Below are 21,665 nucleotides of genomic sequence, written 5' to 3' on the forward strand. Positions count from 1 at the left end.
GTGTGTGTCAGTGTGTGTGTGTTTGTGTGTGTGTGTGTGTCAGTGTGTATGTGTGTGTCATTGTGTGTGTGTCATTGTGTGTGTGTGAGTGTGTGTGTGTCAGTTTGTGTGTGTGTCAGTGTGTGTATGTGTCAATGTGTGTTTGTTTGTGTATGTATGTGTGTCAGTGTGTGTGTGTCAGTGTGTGTGTGTGAGTGTGTGTGTGTCAGTTTGTGTGTGTGTCAGTGTGTGTATGTGTCAATGTGTGTTTGTTTGTGTATGTATGTGTGTCAGTGTGTGTGTGTCAGTGTGTGTCTGTCAGTGCATTTGTGTGTCTGTGTTTATGTGCATGTCAGTATGTGTATGTGTCAGTGTGTGTGTGTGTCAGCGTGTGTTTGTGTGTGTGTCAGTGTGCATGTGTGTGTTTGAGTGTCAGTGTGTGTGTCTCTGTCAGTGTGTGTGTGTCAGTGTGTGTCTACATGTCGATTTGTGTGAGTGTGTATTTGTGTGTCAGTGTGTGTTTGTGTGTCAGTGTGTGTGTGTGTGTCAGTGTGTGTTTGTGTGTCAGTGTGTGTGTGTGTGTGTGTGAGTGTGTGTGTCAGTGTGTATGTGTGTGTGTGTGTGTGTGTCTGTGTGTTTGTGTGTGTGTCTGTGTGTGTGTGTCAGTGTGTGTGTGTGTCATTGTTTATGTGTGTGTGTGTGTGTGTGTGTCAGTGTGTGAGTGTGTGTCAGTATGTGTGTGTGTGTGAGTGTGTGTGTCATTGTGTGTGTGTGTGCGTATGTGTGTGTCAGTGAGTGTGTGTGGGTCAGTGTGTATCAATGTGTCCATTATAAAAGATGTAATAGCAGATCTCTTGGAAAACTGTGACAGTGTGTGTGTGTGTGTCAGCGTGTGTGTGTTTGTGTCAGTGTGTGTGTGTCAGTGTGTGTTTGCGTATGTGTGTGTATCAGTCTGTGTGTGTGTCAGTGTGTGTGTGTGTGTGTGTGTTGGTGCGTGTGTGTCAGTGTGTGTTTGTGTGTGTGTGTGTGTGTGTCAGTCTGTGTGTGTGTCAGTGAGTGTGTGTGTGGGTTGGTGCGTGTGTGTCAGTGTGTGTTTGTGTATGTGTGTGTGTCAGTCTGTGTGTGTGTCAGTGTGTGTGTGTCAGTGTGTATGTGTGTCTGTGTGTGTGTGTGTGTTGGTGCATGTGTGTCAGTGTGTGTTTGTGTATGTGTGTGTGTCAGTCTGTGTGTGTGTCAGTGTGTGTGTGTGTGTGTTGGTGCATGTGTGTCAGTGTGTGTTTGTGTGTGTGTCAGTGTCTGTCAGTTTGTGTGGGTCAGTGTGTGTGTCTCAGTGTGTGTGTGTCAGTGTGTATGTGTGTCAGTGTGTGTGTATGTGTGTCAGTGTGTGTGTGTGTGAGTGTCAGTGTGTGTGTGTGTGTGTGTGTGTGTCAGTGTGTATGTGTGTGTGTGTGTCAGTGTGTGTATGTGTGTGTGTGTGTGTGTCAGTGTGTATGTGTGTGTGTGTCAGTGTGTGTGTGCATCAGCGTGTATGTGTGTGTGTGTCAGTGTGTGTGTGTGTCAGTGTGTGTGTGTGTGTTGGTGTGTGTGTGTCAGTGTGTGTTTGTGTGTGTCAGTGTGTGTGTGTGTCAGTGTGTGTTTGTATGTGTGTCGGTTTCTGTCAGTGTGTGCGTGAGTGGGTGTGTGTCAGTGTGTCGAGGAGGAATTCCTGGAGTGTTTACGGGATGGTTTCCTGGACCAATATGTCGAGGAACCAACCAGAGATCAGGCCATCTTAGACTGGGTATTATGTAACGAGAAAGGATTCATTAGCAATCTTGTTGTACGAGGCCCCTTGGGTCAGAGCGATCATAATATGATCGAATTCTTCATTAAGATGGAGAATGAAGTAGTTGACTCAGAAACTAGGGTCCTCAATTTAAATAAAGGAAACTACGATGGTCTGAGGAGCGAGTTGGGTAGGATTGATTGGGGAATGGCACTCAAAGGGTTGACGGTGGATAGGCAATGGCAAACATTCAAAGACCGAATGGATGAACTACAGAATTTGTTCATCCCAGCTTGGCATAAAAATAAAACAAAAAAGGTGACCCAACCGTGGCTAATAAGGGAAATTAGGGATAGCATAAGGTCCAAGGAGAGGGCATATAAATTGGCCAGAAAAAGCAATAATCCTGAGGATTGGGAGCAGTTTAGGATTCAACAAAGGAGGACAAAGGGATTAATTAAGAAAGGGAAAATAGAATATGAGAGTAAGCTTGCAGAGAACATAAAAACTGACTGTAAAAGCTTTTATAGATATGTGAAGAGAAAAAGATTGGTGAAGTCAAGCATAGGTCCCTTGCAGTCAGAATCGGGGGAATTTATAATGGGGAACAAAGAAATGGCAGACCAACTAAATACATATTTTGGTTCTGTCTTCACAAAGGAGGACACAAATAACCTCCCAGAGATGTCGGGGAACATAGGGTCTGATGAAAGGGTGGAACTGAAAGAAATCAGTATTTGTAGGGAAATGGTGTTAGGAAAATTGATGGGACTAAAGGCCGATAAATCCCCAGGGCCTGATAATCTACATCCCAGGGTACTTAAGGAAGTGACCCTAGAAATAGTAGATGCATTGCTGGTCATCTTCCAGAACTCATATAGACTCTGGAACGGTACCTATGGATTGGCGGGTAGCTAATGTTACCCCGCTATTCAATAAAGGTGGTAGAGAAAAGGCGGGGAATTATAGACCGGTAAGCTTGACATCGGTTGTGGGGAAAATGCTAGAGTCCATTATAAAAGATGTAATAGCAGAGCACTTGGAAAGCAATGACTGGATCGGACAAAGTCAACATGGATTTACAAAAGGTAAATCATGCTTGACTAATCACTGGAATTTTTTGAGGATGTAACTGGTGAAACAGATAAGGGAGAACCAGTGGATGTGGTGTATTTGGACTTTCAGAAGGCTTTCGATAAGGTCCCGCATAAGAGATTAGCGTGCAAAATTAAGGCACATGGGATTGGGGGCAAGGTATTGACTTGGATAGAGAACTGGTTGGCGGACAGAAAGCAAAGAGTTGAAATAAACGGGTCATTTTCCGAGTGGCAGGCAGTGACTAGTGGGGTACCGCAAGGATTGGTCCTAGGACCCCAGCTGTTCACAATATATATTAATGATCTGGACGAGGGAATTGGATGTAATATCTCCAAATTTGCAGACGACACAAAGCTGGATGGGAGGGTATGCTGTGAGGAGGATGTCGTGAAACTCCAGCATGATTTGAACAGGTTGGGTGATTGGGCAGAAACATGGCAAATGCACTATAATGTGGATAAATGTGAGGTTATCCACTTTGGTGGCAAAAACAGGAAGGCAGATTATTATTTGAATGGCAACAGATTGGGAGAAGGGGAAGTGCAAAGAGACCTGGATGTTCTTGTACACCAGTCACTGAAGGTAAGCATGCAGGTGCAGCAGGCGGTTAAGAAGGCAAATGGTATGTTGGCCTTCGTAGCAAGAGGGTTCGAGTACAAGAACAAGGATGTCTTGCTGCAGTTGTACAGGGCCTTGGTGAGACCACACCTTGAGTATTGTGTGCAGTTTTGGTTGCCTTACCTGAGGAAGGATGTTCTTGCCATGTGTGTGTCAGTGAGTGTGTGTTTGTGTCAGTGTGTGTGTGTCAGTGTGTGTGTGTTTGTGTCAGTGTGTGTGTATTTTTGTGTGTCAGTGTGTGTTTCAGCCTGTGTGTGTGTCAGTGTGTGTTTGTGTGTATGTGTGTGTCAGTGAGTGTGTGTATGTGTCAATGTGTGTTTGTTCTTGTATGTATGTGTGTCAGTGTGTGTGTGTCAGTGTGTGTGTGTGTCTGTGTTTGTGTGCATGTCAGTATGTGTATGTGTCAGTGTGTGTGTGTGTCAGTGTGTGTTAGTATGTATCAGTGTGTGTGTGTGTGTCAGTGTGTTTATGTGTGTGTGTGTCTGTGTGTGCTTGTGTGTATCAGTGTGTGAGTGTGTCAGTGTGCATGTGTGTGTTTGAGTGTCAGTGTGTGTGTCTCTGTCAGTGTGTGTGTGTGTCAGTGTGTTTGTATGTGTTGGTTTGTGTGTGTGTGCATTTGTGTGTCAGTGTGTGTTTGTGTGTGTGTCAGTGTGTGTGTGTGTGTCTCATTGTGTATGTGTGTGTGTGTCTGTGTGTGTGTCAGTGTGTTTGTGTGTGTGTCTGTGTGTGTCAGTGTGTGTGTGTGTCATTGTGTATGTGTGTGTGTCTGTGTGTGAGTGTGTCTGTGTGTGTGTATCAGTGTGTGTTTGTGTGTGTCTGTGCCTGTGTGTGTCTGTGTCTGTGTGTGCCAGTGTGTCTTTGTGTGTGTGTAAGTGCTTGTGTGTGTGTGTCAGTGTGAGTGTGTGTCAGTATGTGTGTGAGTGTCAGTGTGTGTGTCTGTCAGTGTGTGTGTGAATGTGTCTGTCTGTGTGTTTGTTTGTGTCAGTGTGTCAGTGTGTGTGTCACTGTGTGTGTGTGTCAGTGTGTGTGTGTCAGTGTGTGTGTGTGTCGGTGTGTGTGTGTTTGTGTGTGTGTCAGTGTCTGTTTGTGAGTGTCTGTTAGTGTGTGCGTGAATTTGTGTGGGTCAGTGTGTGTGTGTGTCAGTATGTGTGTATGTCAGTGTGTGTGGGTGTCAGTGGGTGTGTGAGTTTGAGTGTGTGTGTGTCAGTGTGTGTGTGTGAGTGTGTCAATGTTTGTGTGTGTGCATGTCAGTGTGTGTCTGTGTCAGTGTGTGTTTATGTGTGTTTGTGTGTGTGTGTAAATGTGTGTGTGTGTGTCAGTGTGTTTGTGTCAATGTGTGTGTGCGTTTGTATCAATGTGTGTGTGTCTGTGTGTGTTTGTGTGTGTGTCAGTGTGTGTGTGTGTGATGGTGTGTGTGTGTATCAGTGTGTGTTTGAGTGTGAGAGTGTGTGTCAGTGGGTATGTGTGTGTTGGTGTGTGTTTGTGTGTCAGTGTGTGTTTGTGTGTGCCTGTGTGTGTCAGTGTGTGTTTGTGAGTGTGTGGTTGTCAGTGTGTGTTTGTGTCAGTGTGTGTGAGTGTCAGTGAGTGTCTGTTTGTGTCAGTGTGTGTGTGTGTCAGTGTGTGTGCATGTGTGTGTGTCAGTGTGTGTGTCAGTGTGTGTGTGTCAGTGTGTGTGTGTCAGTGTGTGTTTGTGTCAATGTATGTGTGTGTGTTTGTGTCAATGTGTGTGTCTGTGTGTGTGTGTATGTGTGTGTGTGTGTGTGTGTCAGTGGTTGTTTTTGTGTGTGTTTGTGTGTGTGTCCATGTGTGTTTGTGTGTCAGTGTGTGTGTGTGTTTCAGCGTGTGTGTGTGTCAGTGCGTGTTTGTGTGTATGTGTGTGTCAGTGAGTATGTGTATGTGTCAATGTGTGTTTGCTTGTGTATGTATATGTGTCAGTGTGTGTGTGTGGGTCAGTGTTTGTCAATGTGTCCATTATAAAAGATGTAATAGCAGATCACTTGGAAAACAGTGACAGTGTGTGTGTGTGTCAGTGTGTGTGTGAGTGTGTGTGTCAGTGTGTGTCACTGTGTGTTAGTGTGTGTGTGTCAGTGTGTGCATGTCAGTGTGTGCTTGTGTGTATCAGTGTGTGTGAGTGTCAGTGTGCATGTGTGTGTTGAGTGTCAGTGTGTGTGTCTCTGTCAGTGTGTGTGTGTCAGTGTGTGACTATGTGTTGGTTTGTGTGTGTGTGTGTATTTGTGTGTCAGTGTGTGTATGTATGTGTGTGTGTGTTGGTGTGTGTCAGTGTGTTTGTGTCTATGTCAGTGTGTGTGTGTGTCAGTGTGTGTGCGTGTCATTGTGTATGTGTGTGTGTCAGTGTGTGTGTGAGAGTGAGTGTGTCTGTGTGTGTGTGTCAGTGTGTGAGTGTGTGTCAGTATGTGTGTGTGTGTGAGTGTGTGTGTCAATGTGTGCATGCCAGTGTGTGTGTGTGTGTGTGTGTGTGTGTGTGTGTTTGAGTTTGTGTGTGTGTCATTGTGTGTGCGTGTGTGTGTGTCAGTGAGTGTGTGTGGGTCAGTGCGTGTCAATGTGTCCATTATAAAAGATGTAATAGCAGATCACTTGGAAAACAGTGACAGTGTGTGTCAGTGTGTGTGTGTCAGTGTGTTTGGGTCAGTGTGTGTCTGTTTGTGTCAGTGTGTGTGAGTGTCAGTGTGTGTGAGTGTCAGTGTCAGTGTGTGTTTGTGTGTTTGTTTGTGTGTGTATGTTTGTGTGTGTATGTTTGTGTCTGTGTGTGTGTCTGTCAGTGTGTGTGTGTGTCAGTGTGTTAGTGTGTGAATGTGTGTGTGTGTGTGTTTGTTTGTGTGCGTGTGTCAGTGTGTGTGTGTGTGTTTGTTTGTGTCTGTGTCTGTCAGTCTGTATGTGTGTGTGTGGGTGTCAGTGTGTGTGTATCAGTGTGTATGTGTGTGTGGGTCATTGTGTGTTTGTGTCAGAGTGTGTGTGTGTGTCAGTGTGTATGTGTGTGTGTCACTGTGTGTGTGTATGTCAGTGTGTGTGTGTCAGTGTGTGTGTGTGTCAGTGTGTGTTTGTGTGGGTCAGTGTGTGTTTGTGTGTGTGTCAGTGTATGTTTGTGAGTGTCTGTCAGTGTGTGTGTCAGTGTGTGGGGGTCAGTGTGTGGGTGTCAGTGTGCATGTGTGTGTTTGAGTGTCAGTGTGTGTGTGTGTGTCAGTGTGTGTGTGTCAATGTGTGTGTGTGAGTGTGTGTCAATGTTTGTGTGTGTGCATGTCAGTGTGTGTCTGTGTCAGTGTGTGTTTATGTGCTTGTGTCAATGTGTGTGTGTGTTTGTGTCAATGTGTGTGTGTGTCTGTGTGTGTTTGTGTGTGTGTCAGTGTGTGTTTGAGTGTGTGTGTATGTCAGTGCATGTGTGTTTGTGTGTGTGTGTATCAGTGTGTTTTTGTGTGTGTGTGTGTCCGTGTGTGTGTGTCAGTGTGTGTGTGTGTCAGTGTGTATGTGTGTGTTTTTGTGTGTGTGCGTCAGTGTGTCTTTGCGTGAGGCTGTGTGAGTCAGTGTGTCAGTGTGTGTTTGTGAGTGTGTGTGTCAGTGTGTTTGTGTGTGTGTGTCAGTGTGTCTGTGTGTGTCAGTGAGTGTGCGTTTGTGTCAGTGTGTGTGTATGTGTGTGTGTCAGTGTGTGTGTGTGAGCGTGTCAATGTTTGTGCGTGTGCATGTCAGTCTGTGTCTGTGTCAGTGTGTGTTTGTGTGTGTGTGTGTGTGTGTGTGTCAGTGTGTTTGTGTCAATGTGTGTGTGTGTTTGTGTCAATGTTTGTGTGTGTGTTTGTGTGTGTGTGCGTGTCAGTGTGTATTTGTGTGTGTGTGTCTGTGTCTCAGTGTGTGTGTGTGTGGGGAATTGTGAGTGTGTGTGTGCGTTTTGCTGTGAGTGTATCAGTGTGTGTTTGAGTGTGAGAGTGTGTGTCAGTGTGTGTGTGTCAGTGTATCTGTGAGTGTCAGTGTGTGTGTTTGTCTCAGTGTGTGTTTATGTGTGCCTGTGTTTCTGTGTGTGTGTGTCAGTGTGTGTTTGTGTCAGTGTGTGTGTCAGTGTGTGTGTATCAGTGTGTATGTGTGTGTGTGTCAGAGTGTGTGTGTCAGTGTGTATGTGTGTGTGTGTGTCAGTGTGTGTGTGTTTGTTTGTGTCTGTGTCTGTGTGTGTGTATGTCAGTGTGTATGTGTGTGTGTGTGTGTGTCAGTGTGTGTGTATCAGTGTGTGTGTGTGTGTCATTTTGTGTGTGTGTGTCAGTATGTGTGTGTGTGTCAGTGTGTGTGTGTGTCAGTGAGTGTGTGTGTCAGTGTGTGTGTGTCAGTGTGTGTTTGTGTGTGTGTCAGTGTGTGTTTGTGCATGTCTGTCAGTGTGTGCATGAATGTGTGTGGGTCAGTGTGTGTGTGTCAGCATGTGTGTATGTCAGTGTGTTTGTGAGTGTGTGTGTGAGTGTGTGTTTGTGTGTGTCTGTGTCAGTATGTGTGGGAGTGTGTGTCAATGTTTGTGTGTGTGCATGTCAGTGTGTGTGTGTCAGTGTGTTTGTGTCAATGTGTGTGTGTGTTTGTGTCAATCTGCGTGTGTGTCTGTGTGTGTTTGTGTGTGTGTGTGCGATGGTGTGTGTTTGTGTGTGTGTGTCTGTGTGTCAGTGTGTGTGTGTGTGGATTTGTGTGTGTATTTGTGTGTGTGTACCAGTGTGTGTTTGTGTGTGTGTGTCAGTGTGTGTTTGAGTGTGTGTGTGTCAGTGCATGTGTGTTTGTGCGTGTGTGTATCAGTGTGTGTTTGTGTGTGCGTGTTTGTGTGTGTGTCCGTGTGTGTGTGTGTCAGTGTGTTTGTGTGTGTGTGTGTGTGAGTGTGTGTTTGTGTGTGCCTGTGTGCGTCAGTGTTTAAGTGTGTGTTTGTGAGTGTGTGGGTGTCAGTGTGTGTTTGTGTCAGTGTGTGAGAGTGTGTGTGTGTCAGTGTCTGTGTATGTGTGTGTGTATGTGTGTGTGTCATTGTGTGTTAGTGTGTGAGTATCAGTGTGTATGTGTGTGTGTCAGTGTGTGTGTGTGTGTCAGTGTGTGTGTGTGTGTGTCAGTGTGTATGTGTGTGTGTCAGTGTGTGTGTGTGTGTGTCTGTGTATGTGTGTGTGTGTGTGTTTCAGTGTGTGTGTGTGTGTTGGTGTGTGTGTGTCTGTGTGTGTTTGTGTGTGTCAATGTGTGTTTGTCAGCGTGTGTTTGTGTGTGTGTGTGTCAGTGTGTGCGTCAGTGTGTGTGTGTCAGTGTGTGTCAGTCAGTGTGTGTGTGTGTGTGTCAGTGTTTGTGTGTGTGAGTTTGTGTGTGTGTGTGTTTGTGTGTGTCTGTGTGTGTGTGTGTGTTTGTGTGTGTTTGTGTGCGTGTGTCAGTGTGTGTTTGTGTGTGTGTTAGTGTGTGTGTGTGTGTGGATTTGTGTTTGTGCATGAGTGTGTGTTTGTGTGTGTGTCAGTGTGTGTTTGTGTACGATAGTGTATGTCAGTGGGTGTGTGTTTGTGTGTTAATATGTGTTTGTGTGTGCATGTCTGTGTCAGTGTATCAGTGTGAGTTTGTGAGTGTGTGTGTCAGTGTGTGTTTGTATGTGTGTGTGTGAGTGTGTGTGTGTGTCAGTGTGTGTGTGTGTCAGTGAGTGTGTGTTTGTGTCAGTGTGTGTGTGTCTGTGTTTGTGTTTGTGTCAGTGTGAGTGTATTTGTGTGTGCCAGTGTGTGTTTGTGTGTGTCAGTGAGTGTGTGTGTGTTTCAGCATGTGTGTGTGTCAGTGTGTGTTTGTGTGTATGTGTGTGTCAGTGAGTGTGTGTATGTGTGAATGTGTGTTTGTTTGTGTGTCAGAGTGTGTGTGTGTGTCTGTGTTTGTGTGCATGTCAGCATGTGTATGTTTCAGTGTGTGCGTGTGTCAGTGTGTGTGTTAGTATGTATCAGTGTATGTGTGCATCAGTGTGTGTTTGTGTGTGTGTGTCAGTGTGTGTGGGAGTGTGTGTCAATGTTTGTGTGTGTGCATGTCAGTGTGTGTGTGTCAGTGTGTTTGTGTCAATGTGTGTGTGTGTTTGTGTCAATCTGCGTGTGTGTCTGTGTGTGTTTGTGTGTGTGTGTGCGATGGTGTGTGTTTGTGTGTGTGTGTCTGTGTGTCAGTGTGTGTGTGTGTGGATTTGTGTGTGTATTTGTGTGTGTGTACCAGTGTGTGTTTGTGTGTGTGTGTCAGTGAGTGTTTGAGTGTGTGTGTGTCAGTGCATGTGTGTTTGTGCGTGTGTGCATCAGTGTGTGTTTGTGTGTGCGTGTTTGTGTGTGTGTCCGTGTGTGTGTGTGTCAGTGTGTTTGTGTGTGTGTGTGTGTGTGTGAGTGTGTGTTTGTGTGTGCCTGTGTGCGTCAGTGTTTAAGTGTGTGTTTGTGAGTGTGTGGGTGTCAGTGTGTGTTTGTGTCAGTGTGTGAGAGTGTGTGTGTGTCAGTGTCTGTGTATGTGTGTGTGTATGTGTGTGTGTCATTGTGTGTTAGTGTGTGAGTATCAGTGTGTATGTGTGTGTGTCAGTGTGTGTGTGTGTGTGTGTGTCAGTGTGTGTGTGTGTGTGTCAGTGTGTATGTGTGTGTGTCAGTGTGTGTGTGTGTGTGTCTGTGTATGTGTGTGTGTTTCAGTGTGTGTGTGTGTGTGTTGGTGTGTGTGTGTCTGTGTGTGTTTGTGTGTGTCAATGTGTGTTTGTCAGTGTGTGTTTGTGTGTGTGTGTCAGTGTGTGCGTGAGTGTGTGGGGGTCAGTGTGTGTGTGTCAGTGTGTGTCAGTCAGTGTGTGTGTGTGTGTGTCAGTGTTTGTGTGTGTGAGTTTGTGTGTGTGTGTGTTTGTGTGTGTCTCTGTGTGTGTGTGTGTTTGTGTCTGTTTGTGTGTGTGTGTCAGTGTGTGTTTGTGTGTGTGTCAGTGTGTGTGTGTGTGTGGATTTGTGTTTGTGCATGAGTGTGTGTTTGTGTGTGTGTCAGTGTGTGTTTGTGTACGATAGTGTATGTCAGTGGGTGTGTGTTTGTGTGTTAATATGTGTTTGTGTGTGCATGTCTGTGTCAGTGTATCAGTGTGAGTTTGTGAGTGTGTGTGTCAGTGTGTGTTTGTATGTGTGTGTGAGTGTGTGTGTGTGTCAGTGTGTGTGTGTGTCAGTGAGTGTGTGTTTGTGTCAGTGTGTGTGTGTCTGTGTTTGTGTTTGTGTCAGTGTGAGTGTATTTGTGTGTGCCAGTGTGTGTTTGTGTGTGTCAGTGAGTGTGTGTGTGTTTCAGCATGTGTGTGTGTCAGTGTGTGTTTGTGTGTATGTGTGTGTCAGTGAGTGTGTGTATGTGTGAATGTGTGTTTGTTTGTGTGTCAGAGTGTGTGTGTGTGTCTGTGTTTGTGTGCATGTCAGCATGTGTATGTTTCAGTGTGTGCGTGTGTCAGTGTGTGTGTTAGTATGTATCAGTGTATGTGTGCATCAGTGTGTGTTTGTGTGTGTGTGTCAGTGTGTTTGTGTCAATGTGTGTGTGTGTTTGTGTCAATCTGCGTGTGTGTCTGTGTGTGTTTGTGTGTGTGTGTGCGATGGTGTGTGTTTGTGTGTGCGTGTCTGTGTGTCAGTGTGTGTGTGTGTGGATTTGTGTGTGTATTTGTGTGTGTGTACCAGTGTGTGTTTGTGTGTGTGTGTCAGTGTGTGTTTGAGTGTGTGTGTGTCAGTGCATGTGTGTTTGTGCGTGTGTGTATCAGTGTGTGTTTGTGTGTGCGTGTTTGTGTGTGTGTCTGTGTGTGTGTGTGTCAGTGTGTTTGTGTGTGTGTGTGTGTGTGAGTGTGTGTTTGTGTGTGCCTGTGTGCGTCAGTGTTTAAGTGTGTGTTTGTGAGTGTGTGGGTGTCAGTGTGTGTTTGTGTCAGTGTGTGAGAGTGTGTGTGTGTCAGTGTCTGTGTATGTGTGTGTGTATGTGTGTGTGTCATTGTGTGTGTTAGTGTGTGAGTATCAGTGTGTATGTGTGTGTGTCAGTGTGTGTGTGTGTCAGTGTGTATGTGTGTGTGTCAGTGTGTGTGTGTGTGTGTCTGTGTATGTGTGTGTGTGTGTGTGTTTCAGTGTGTGTGTGTGTGTTGGTGTGTGTGTGTTTGTGTGTGTCAATGTGTGTTTGTCAGTGTGTGTTTGTGTGTGTGTGTGTCAGTGTCTGTCAGTGTGTGCGTGAGTGTGTGGGGGTCAGTGTGTGTGTGTCAGTGTGTGTCAGTCAGTGTGTGTGTGTGTGTGTCAGTGTTTGTGTGTGTGAGTTTGTGTGTGTGTGTGTTTGTGTGTGTGTCTGTGTGTGTGTGTTTGTGTGTGTTTGTGTGTGTGTGTCAGTGTGTGTTTGTGTGTGTGTCAGTGTGTGTGTGTGTGTGTGGATTTGTGTTTGTGCATGAGTGTGTGTTTGTGTGTGTGTCAGTGTGTGTTTGTGTACGATAGTGTGTGTCAGTGGGTGTGTGTTTGTGTGTTAATATGTGTTTGTGTGTGCATGTCTGTGTCAGTGTATCAGTGTGAGTTTGTGAGTGTGTGTGTCAGTGTGTGTTTGTATGTGTGTGTGTGAGTGTGTGTGTGTGTCAGTGTGTGTGTGTGTCAGTGAGTGTGTGTTTGTGTCAGTGTGTGTGTGTCTGTGTTTGTGTTTGTGTCAGTGTGAGTGTATTTGTGTGTGCCAGTGTGTGTTTGTGTGTGTCAGTGAGTGTGTGTGTGTTTCAGCATGTGTGTGTGTCAGTGTGTGTTTGTGTGTATGTGTGTGTCAGTGAGTGTGTGTATGTGTGAATGTGTGTTTGTTTGTGTGTCAGAGTGTGTGTGTGTGTCTATGTTTGTGTGCATGTCAGCATGTGTATGTTTCAGTGTGTGCGTGTGTCAGTGTGTGTGTTAGTATGTATCAGTGTATGTGTGCATCAGTGTGTGTTTGTGTGTGTGTGTCAGTGTGTTTGTGTCAATGTGTGTGTGTGTTTGTGTCAATCTGCGTGTGTGTCTGTGTGTGTTTGTGTGTGTGTGTGCGATGGTGTGTGTTTGTGTGTGCGTGTCTGTGTGTCAGTGTGTGTGTGTGTGGATTTGTGTGTGTATTTGTGTGTGTGTACCAGTGTGTGTTTGTGTGTGTGTGTCAGTGTGTGTTTGAGTGTGTGTGTGTCAGTGCATGTGTGTTTGTGCGTGTGTGTATCAGTGTGTGTTTGTGTGTGCGTGTTTGTGTGTGTGTCCGTGTGTGTGTGTGTCAGTGTGTTTGTGTGTGTGTGTGTGTGTGAGTGTGTGTTTGTGTGTGCCTGTGTGCGTCAGTGTTTAAGTGTGTGTTTGTGAGTGTGTGGGTGTCAGTGTGTGTTTGTGTCAGTGTGTGAGTGTGTGTGTGTGTCAGTGTCTGTGTATGTGTGTGTGTATGTGTGTGTGTCATTGTGTGTGTTAGTGTGTGAGTATCAGTGTGTATGTGTGTGTGTCAGTGTGTGTGTGTGTGTGTCAGTGTGTATGTGTGTGTGTCAGTGTGTGTGTGTCTGTGTCTGTGTATGTGTGTGTGTGTGTGTGTTTCAGTGTGTGTGTGTGTGTTGGTGTGTGTGTGTTTGTGTGTGTCAATGTGTGTTTGTCAGTGTGTGTTTGTGTGTGTGTGTGTCAGTGTCTGTCAGTGTGTGCGTGAGTGTGTGGGGGTCAGTGTGTGTGTGTCAGTGTGTGTCAGTCAGTGTGTGTGTGTGTGTGTCAGTGTTTGTGTGTGTGAGTTTGTGTGTGTGTGTGTTTGTGTGTGTGTCTGTGTGTGTGTGTTTGTGTGTGTTTGTGTGTGTGTGTCAGTGTGTGTTTGTGTGTGTGTCAGTGTGTGTGTGTGTGTGGATTTGTGTTTGTGCATGAGTGTGTGTTTGTGTGTGTGTCAGTGTGTGTTTGTGTACGATAGTGTGTGTCAGTGGGTGTGTGTTTGTGTGTTAATATGTGTTTGTGTGTGCATGTCTGTGTCAGTGTATCAGTGTGAGTTTGTGAGTGTGTGTGTCAGTGTGTGTTTGTATGTGTGTGTGTGAGTGTGTGTGTGTGTCAGTGTGTGTGTGTGTCAGTGAGTGTGTGTTTGTGTCAGTGTGTGTGTGTCTGTGTTTGTGTTTGTGTCAGTGTGAGTGTATTTGTGTGTGCCAGTGTGTGTTTGTGTGTGTCAGTGAGTGTGTGTGTGTTTCAGCATGTGTGTGTGTCAGTGTGTGTTTGTGTGTATGTGTGTGTCAGTGAGTGTGTGTATGTGTGAATGTGTGTTTGTTTGTGTGTCAGAGTGTGTGTGTGTGTCTGCGTTTGTGTGCATGTCAGCATGTGTATGTTTCAGTGTGTGCGTGTGTCAGTGTGTGTGTTAGTATGTATCAGTGTATGTGTGCATCAGTGTGTGTTTGTGTGTGTGTGTCAGTGTGCATGTGTGTGTTTGAGTGTCAGTGTGTGTGTCTCTGTCTGTGCGTGTGTGTGTCAGTGTGTGTGTGTGTCAGTGTGTATGTGTGTGTGTCAGTGTGTGTGAATGTGAGTGTTAATGTGCGTGTGTGCCAGTGTGTGTGTGTGTTTTTGAGTTTGTGTGTGTGTCATTGTGTGTGTGTGTGTGTGTGTGTGTGTCAGTGAGTGTGTGTGGGTCAGTGTTTGTCAATGTGTCCATTATAAAATATGTAATAGCAGATCACTTAGAAAACAGTGACAGTGTGTGTCTGTGTGTGTCAGTGTGTGTGTGTCAGTGTGTGTGTGTTTGTGTCAGTGTGTGTGTGTCAGTGTGTGTGTATTTGTGTCAGTGTGTGTGTGTGTCAGTGTGTGTGTTTGTGTATGTGTCTGTCAGTGTGTGTGTGTGTTTGTGTGTGTCAGTGTGTGTGTGTGTGTGTGTATGATTGTGTGTGTGTGTGTCAGTGTGGGTTTGTGTGTGTGTGTGTCAGTGTGGGTTTGTGTGCATGTCAGTGTGTCATTGTGTGTTTGTGAGTGTGTGTGTGTCAGTGTGTGTTTGTGTTTGTGTGTCAGTGTGTGTGTGTCAGTGTGTGTTCGTGTGTGTGTGTGTCAGTGTGTGAGTGTGTGTGTGTCAGTGTGTGTGTGTTTGCATTAGTGTGTGTATGAGTGTGTTTCAGTGTGTGTTTGTGTGTGTGTCAGTGTGTGTGTCAGTGTGTGTGTGTTTCAGCGAGTGTGTGTGTGTTTGTTTGTGTGTGTGAGTTTCAGTGTGTGTGTCACTGTTTGTGTGTGTCAGTGTGTGTGTGTCAGTGTGTGTTTGTGTGTGTTTGTGTCAGCTTGTGTATGTGTTTGTGTGTGTGTGTGTGTCAGTGTGTGTTTCTGTGTGTGTGTCAGTGTGTGTGTAAGTGTGTGTGTGTGTCAGTTTGTGTGCATCAGCGTGTGTGTGTGTCAGTGTGTATGTGTTTGTGTGTGTGTCAGTGTGTGTTTGTGTGTGTGTGTGTCAGTGTGTGTGTGTGTCAGTGAGTGTGTGTATTTGTGTCAGTGTGTCTGTGTGTGTCAGTGTGTGTGTGTTTCCGTCAGCGTGTGTATGAGTGTGTGGTTGTGTGTGTGTCAGTGTGTGTGTGTGTTTCAGTGTGTGTGTGTGTGTCAGTGTGTGTGTTAGTATGTATCAGTGTATGTGTGCATCAGTGTGTGTTTGTGTGTGTGTGTCAGTGTGCATGTGTGTGTTTGAGTGTCAGTGTGTGTGTCTCTGTCTGTGCGTGTGTGTGTCAGTGTGTGTGTGTGTCAGTGTGTATGTGTGTGTGTCAGTGTGTGTGAATGTGAGTGTTAATGTGCGTGTGTGCCAGTGTGTGTGTGTGTTTTTGAGTTTGTGTGTGTGTCATTGTGTGTGTGTGTGTGTGTGTGTGTGTCAGTGAGTGTGTGTGGGTCAGTGTTTGTCAATGTGTCCATTATAAAATATGTAATAGCAGATCACTTAGAAAACAGTGACAGTGTGTGTCTGTGTGTGTCAGTGTGTGTGTGTCAGTGTGTGTGTGTTTGTGTCAGTGTGTGTGTGTCAGTGTGTGTGTATTTGTGTCAGTGTGTGTGTGTGTCAGTGTGTGTGTTTGTGTATGTGTCTGTCAGTGTGTGTGTGTGTTTGTGTGTGTCAGTGTGTGTGTGTGTGTGTGTATGATTGTGTGTGTGTGTGTCAGTGTGGGTTTGTGTGTGTGTGTGTCAGTGTGGGTTTGTGTGCATGTCAGTGTGTCATTGTGTGTTTGTGAGTGTGTGTGTGTCAGTGTGTGTTTGTGTTTGTGTGTCAGTGTGTGTGTGTCAGTGTGTGTTCGTGTGTGTGTGTGTCAGTGTGTGAGTGTGTGTGTGTCAGTGTGTGTGTGTTTGCATTAGTGTGTGTATGAGTGTGTTTCAGTGTGTGTTTGTGTGTGTGTCAGTGTGTGTGTCAGTGTGTGTGTGTTTCAGCGAGTGTGTGTGTGTTTGTTTGTGTGTGTGAGTTTCAGTGTGTGTGTCACTGTTTGTGTGTGTCAGTGTGTGTGTGTCAGTGTGTGTTTGTGTGTGTTTGTGTCAGCTTGTGTATGTGTTTGTGTGTGTGTGTGTGTCAGTGTGTGTTTCTGTGTGTGTGTCAGTGTGTGTGTAAGTGTGTGTGTGTGTCAGTTTGTGTGCATCAGCGTGTGTGTGTGTCAGTGTGTATGTGTTTGTGTGTGTGTCAGTGTGTGTTTGTGTGTGTGTGTGTCAGTGTGTGTGTGTGTCAGTGAGTGTGTGTATTTGTGTCAGTGTGTCTGTGTGTGTCAGTGTGTGTGTGTTTCCGTCAGCGTGTGTATGAGTGTGTGGTTGTGTGTGTGTCAGTGTGTGTGTGTGTTTCAGTGTGTGTGTGTGTGTCAGTGTGTGTTTCTGTGTGTGTGTGATGTGCCAAATAACTGCCTAAATCCATGAGGTTAAAGCTTAAAACTAAAGGCTTTTATTAAGTGCGGCATCGGCAGCGGGTGGAGGCAGAGCTGAGCGGCAGAGGGACTACAAGAGGCCCCAGAGGCTCAGGTAGGCGTACCAATCTCCAATCTCAGGGAAGGAGAGAGGTAAAAAGTATTCAAGGTGTGACGTCACCACAAAGCGGGTAAGTGATTGGTTGGTAAGTATTTCTCCCTTTTTAAGCTTAAATCTCCTTGGTTTATAGTTTCTAAGGTGTGATATTCACCATCTAGAATCGAGGCAGAGGGTATTTAAGAATAATATTAATAAATTTAATTAATTACATAGAATGGGAGATCAGGCACTGTGTTGCTGCTGCAATATGTGGGAGCTGGTGGACACCATTGATGCTCACGGTGATCACATTTGCGGTAAGTGTTGGCTGCTCGAGGAATTCCGGCTCCGTGTTGAAGAGCTGGAGTCCGAGCTTCAAACACTGAGACACATCAGGGAGGGGGAGAGTTACCTGGACTCTGTGTATCAGGAGGTAGTCACACCAATTAGATTAATTAATTCAGATGTAGTCCATGGCCAGGGTCAGGATGGTGTGACTAGAAGTGAGGCAGGTACTGAGATCCAGTAGGTAGTGTTGGAGGAGCCGCAGCCCTTGCACTTGTCCAACAGGTTCGAGGCTCTTACTCCCTGTGAGGATGGGAACAGGGACTGCGGGGAGGATGAGCAACCTGGCCACAGCACCGTGGAGTGGGGGGCCATTCAAGTGGGGGGAGTTAAAAGAAATGTTGTAGTGGTAGGGGATAGATAGAGTTCTCTGCAGCCGAGAGCGAGAGTCCCGAAGGCTGTGTTGCCTGCCCGGTGCCAGGGTTAAGGACATCTCCTCTGGACTGGAGAGAAACTTGGAGTGGGAGGGGGAGGATCCAGTTGTCGTGGTCCATGTTGGTACCAACGACATAGATAGAACAAGGAAGGAGGTTCTGCTGAGGGAGTTTGAGCAGCTAGGGGCCAAATTAAAAAGCAGAACCACAAGGGTAATAATCTCTGGATTATTACCTGAGCCACGAGCGAATTTGGCTGGGACAAATAAAATTAGAGAGTTAAATGCATGGCTCAAAGACTGGTGTGGGAGAAATGGGTTTTGCTTCCTGGGACACTGGCACCAGTACTGGGGCAGGAGGGAGCTGTTCCGTTGGGACGGGCTTCACTTGGCCAGTGCTGGGACTAGAGTCCTGGCGGATCATATAACTAGGGCTGTAGAGAGGGCTTTAAACTAACTAGTGGGGGGGAGGTTCCTAGAGAGCAAATAATACAAATGACAACAGAGAAGGTCATAGACTTAGGTAGCAGTGGGGAAATTAAAAACCAGAGCATGTCAGGAAGGGGCAGAAGGCATGGAGTAAAAGGTAAAGTAATAAAAAGGGCAAAAGCAGGAACTAAGTGTCACAAAACATCTTTGAAAGTTCTCTATCTGAATGCACGTAGCATTCGTAACAAAATAGATGAGTTAATGGCACAAATAACTACATATAGGTATGATCTTGTGGCCATTACAGAAACATGGCTGCAGGGTGACAATGCCTGGGAATTAAACATATCAGGTTATTTAACGATCAGGAAGGACAGGCAGGAAGGAAGGGGAGGTGGGGTGGCTATGTTAATAAAGGAAGGAATCACTGTAATACAGAGAAATGATATTGGGTCAAAAGATTAGGACAATGAAACAGTTTGGGTGGAGGTAAGGAATAATAAGGGGAAAAAAACACTAGTGGGCGTAGTCTATAGGCCTCCGAACTGTGGCAACTTTGTTGGACGGAGTATCAATCAGGAAATAGTTGAGGCTTGTAATAAGGGAACATCTATAATTATGGGGGATTTTAACTATCATATTAATTGGACAAATCAAATTGGGCAGGGCTGCCTTGAGGATGAGTTCATTGAGTGTATTAGGGATGGGTTTCTTGAGCAGTATGTAACTGAACCGACCAGGGGGCAGGCAACCTTAGATCTGGTCCTGTGTAACGAGACAGGATTAATTAAAAATATCCTAGTAAAGGATCCCCTTGGAATGAGTGACCATAACATGGTTGAATTCCACATTCAATTAGAGGGTGAGAAGGTTGGATCTGAAACAAGCATGCTAAGCTTGAATAAAGGAGACTATGAAGGTATGAGAGCAGAATTGAGTAGAGTGGATTGGGAAAATAGATTAAAGGATACATAGATAAATAGATACATGATCAGTGGTGTACATTTAAGGAGTTATTTTACAACTTCCAAAAAATATATATTCCACTGAGAAGAAAAGGGTGTAAAAGAAAAGACAGCCATCTGTGGCTAAGTAAAGAAATTGAGGATAGTATTCGACTAAAAACAAGGGCATATAAGGTAGCCAAATCTAGTGGGAGGATAGAGGATTGGGAAAACTTTAAAAGACAGCAAAAAATAACAAAAAGATTGATTAAGAAAGGGAAGATAGATTATGAAAGTAAATTAGCAAAAAATATAAAAACAGATAGTAAGAGTTTTTATAGTTATATAAAAAGAAAAAGGGTGGTTAAAGTAAATGTTGGTCCCTTAGAGGATGAGACCGGGAAATTAATGGTGGGAAATATGGAGATGGCAAAAACACTGAATGAATATTTTACATCAGTCTTTACAGTAGAAGACACTAAGAATATCCCAACACTGGACAAACAGGGGGCTAAAGGGGGGGAGGAGCTAAACACGATCAAAATCACTAAGGAAGTGGTACTCGGTAAAATAATGGGACTCAAGGCGGATAAATCACCTGGACCTGATGGCTTACATCCTAGGGTCTTGAGGGAAGTGGCGGTAGGGATTGTGGATGCATTGGTAATAATTTTCCAAAACTCCCTGGACTCGGCAATGGTCCCGGCAGACTGGAAAACTGCTAATGTAACACCCTTATTTAAAAAGGGCAGTAGACAGAAGGTTGGAAACTATAGACCGGTTAGCCTAACATCTGTGGTAGGTAAAATTTTGGAGTCCATTATTAAGGAGACAGTAACAGGACATTTGGATAATCATAATTTAATAGGACAAAGTCAGCATGGTTTTTTGAAGGGGAAGTCATGTTTGACAAATTTGCTGGAGTTCTTTGAGGAAGTAACATATAGGGTGGATAAAGGGGAACCAGTGGACGTAGTGTATTTAGACTTCCAAAAGGCATTTGACAAGGTGCCACACAAAAGATTATTGCTTAAGATAAAAAATCACGGGATTGGGGGTAATATTCTGGCATGGATAGAGGGTTGGCTATCTAACAGAAGGCAGAGAGTTGGGATAAATGGTTCATTCTCAGACTGGCAATCAGTAACTAGTGGTGTTCCGCAGGGGTCAGTGCTGGGTCCCCAACTCTTTACAATCTATATTAACGATTTGGAAGAGGGGACCGAGTGTAACATATCAAAGTTTGCAGATGATACTAAGATGGGGGGAAAGTAGTGAGTGAGGAGGACATTAAAAACCTTCAAGGGGACATAGACAGGCTAAGTAAGTGGGCAGAGATTTGGCAGATGGAATACAATACTGGAAAGTGTGAGGTTATGCACTTTGGCAGGAAAAATCGTAGAGCAAGTTATTATCTTAATGGCAAGAAACTGGAAAGTACTGAAGTACAAAGGGATCTAGGGGTCCTGGTGCACGATACTCAAAATGTTAGTATGCAGGTGCAGCAAGTGATTAAGAAGGCCAATGGAATGTTGGCTTTCATTGCTAGGGGGATAGAATATAAAAATAGGGAGGTATTGCTTTAGTTGTACAAGGTATTGGTGAGACCGCACCTGGAATACTGCGTACAGTTTTGGTGTCCATACTTAAGAAAGGACATACTTGCTCTCGAGTCAGTACAAAGAAGGTTCACTCGGTTAATCCCGGGGATGAGGGGATGGACATATGAGGAGAGGTTGAGTAGATTGGGACTCTACTCATTGGAGTTCAGAAGAATGAGAGGCGATCTTATTGAAACATATAAGATTGTGAAGGGATTGAATCGGGTGGATGCAGGGAAGATGTTCCCGATGATGGGTGAAACTAGAACTAGGGGGCATAGTCTTAGAATAAGGGGCTGCTCTTTCCAAACTGAGATGAGGAGGAACTACTTCACTCAGAGGGTGGTAGGTCCATGGCTTATGCTGCCCCAAAAAACTGTAGAAGCTACATCATTACATAAATTTAAAACAGAAATAGACAGTTTCCTAGAAGTAAAGGGAATTAAGGGTTACGGGGAGCGGGCAGGAATTTGGACATGAGTCTAGGTTCGGATCGGTCATGGCCCTGTGGGTAGCAGAGCGGGCCCAGGGGCCATGTAGCCTGATCCTGCTCCTATTTTGTGTGTCTAATTCTGTTAGATGCAGGAGATGGTTCTGTGATAGTGGATTGGCAGTTAGGATCAGATCAGCCATGATCTTATTGAATGGCGGAGCAGGCTCGAGGGGCCGATTGGCCTACTCCTGCTCCTATTTCTTATGTTCTTATGTTCTTATGTTCTTAAGTTAACACAGTCATCACCGACCCAGCCCTTGGTAGAACATTCCCGAAGAGGGGCGGGGCTAGGGAGAAGCATTAGTGTTTACACCGGTGGAACATTCCAGACATTTACAAGTACAACAACAACAATACAAATGCCAGAACACAGAGTTATTTTATCACATTCACCCCCGCTATAGATTCAGTCTGTCAGGAGGTCTGATAATCCTCTGGGAATGACATAACTCTTGCTGAGGCTCCTCCCGGAGTACTAACTCCGATTCATTCGAAGTCCCAGAATCATCAGTATTTTCCACACTGAGGGCTTGTGTCTCTGAAGGTCCAATACCACGATTGAAAACTCTACTCTGAGTCGAACTCTTTGAGCTCCAGCAGGTGCAAGATCTTTAATAGAGACCGTATCCTCTCGCCCATCCGGATATTGAATATACGCATACTGGGGATTAGCATGGAGGAGTTGTACTTCCTCCACCAGTGGATCAGTCTTGTGGCCTCTCACATGTCTGTGCAACAACACAGGGCCCGTGGTCGTCAACCATGTGGGTAACATTACTCCATTAGTAGCTTTTCTTGGAAAACTAAACATCCTTTCATGAGGGGTGGCATTCGTCGCTGTACACAAGAGAGACCTTATGGAATGCAGCACATCTGGCAGGACATCCTGCCAGCAAGAGGTCAGCAGGCCTCGCGACTTCAGAGACAGTACGATAGTCTTCCACACTGTCGCATTTCCTTTCTCGACCTGCCCATTACCACGAGGGTTATAGCTGGTAGTTCTACTCATTGCAATCCCTTTCGATAGCAAAAACTGTCGCAATTCTTCGCTCATAAAGGAAGAACCCCTTTGTATATAGTGTGAGGAATGGAACTTGGTGAACCCAACTGCAGGAAGGCAAACTGAGGCAGAGGTTAGGTTGCAAAAACAAAGATAGACT

The sequence above is a fragment of the Somniosus microcephalus genome, chromosome 11 (assembly GCF_052327205.1).
Source record: "Somniosus microcephalus isolate GS21.2 chromosome 11, FLI_Smic_1.0, whole genome shotgun sequence".
Classification (NCBI taxonomy): Eukaryota; Metazoa; Chordata; class Chondrichthyes; order Squaliformes; family Somniosidae; genus Somniosus; species Somniosus microcephalus.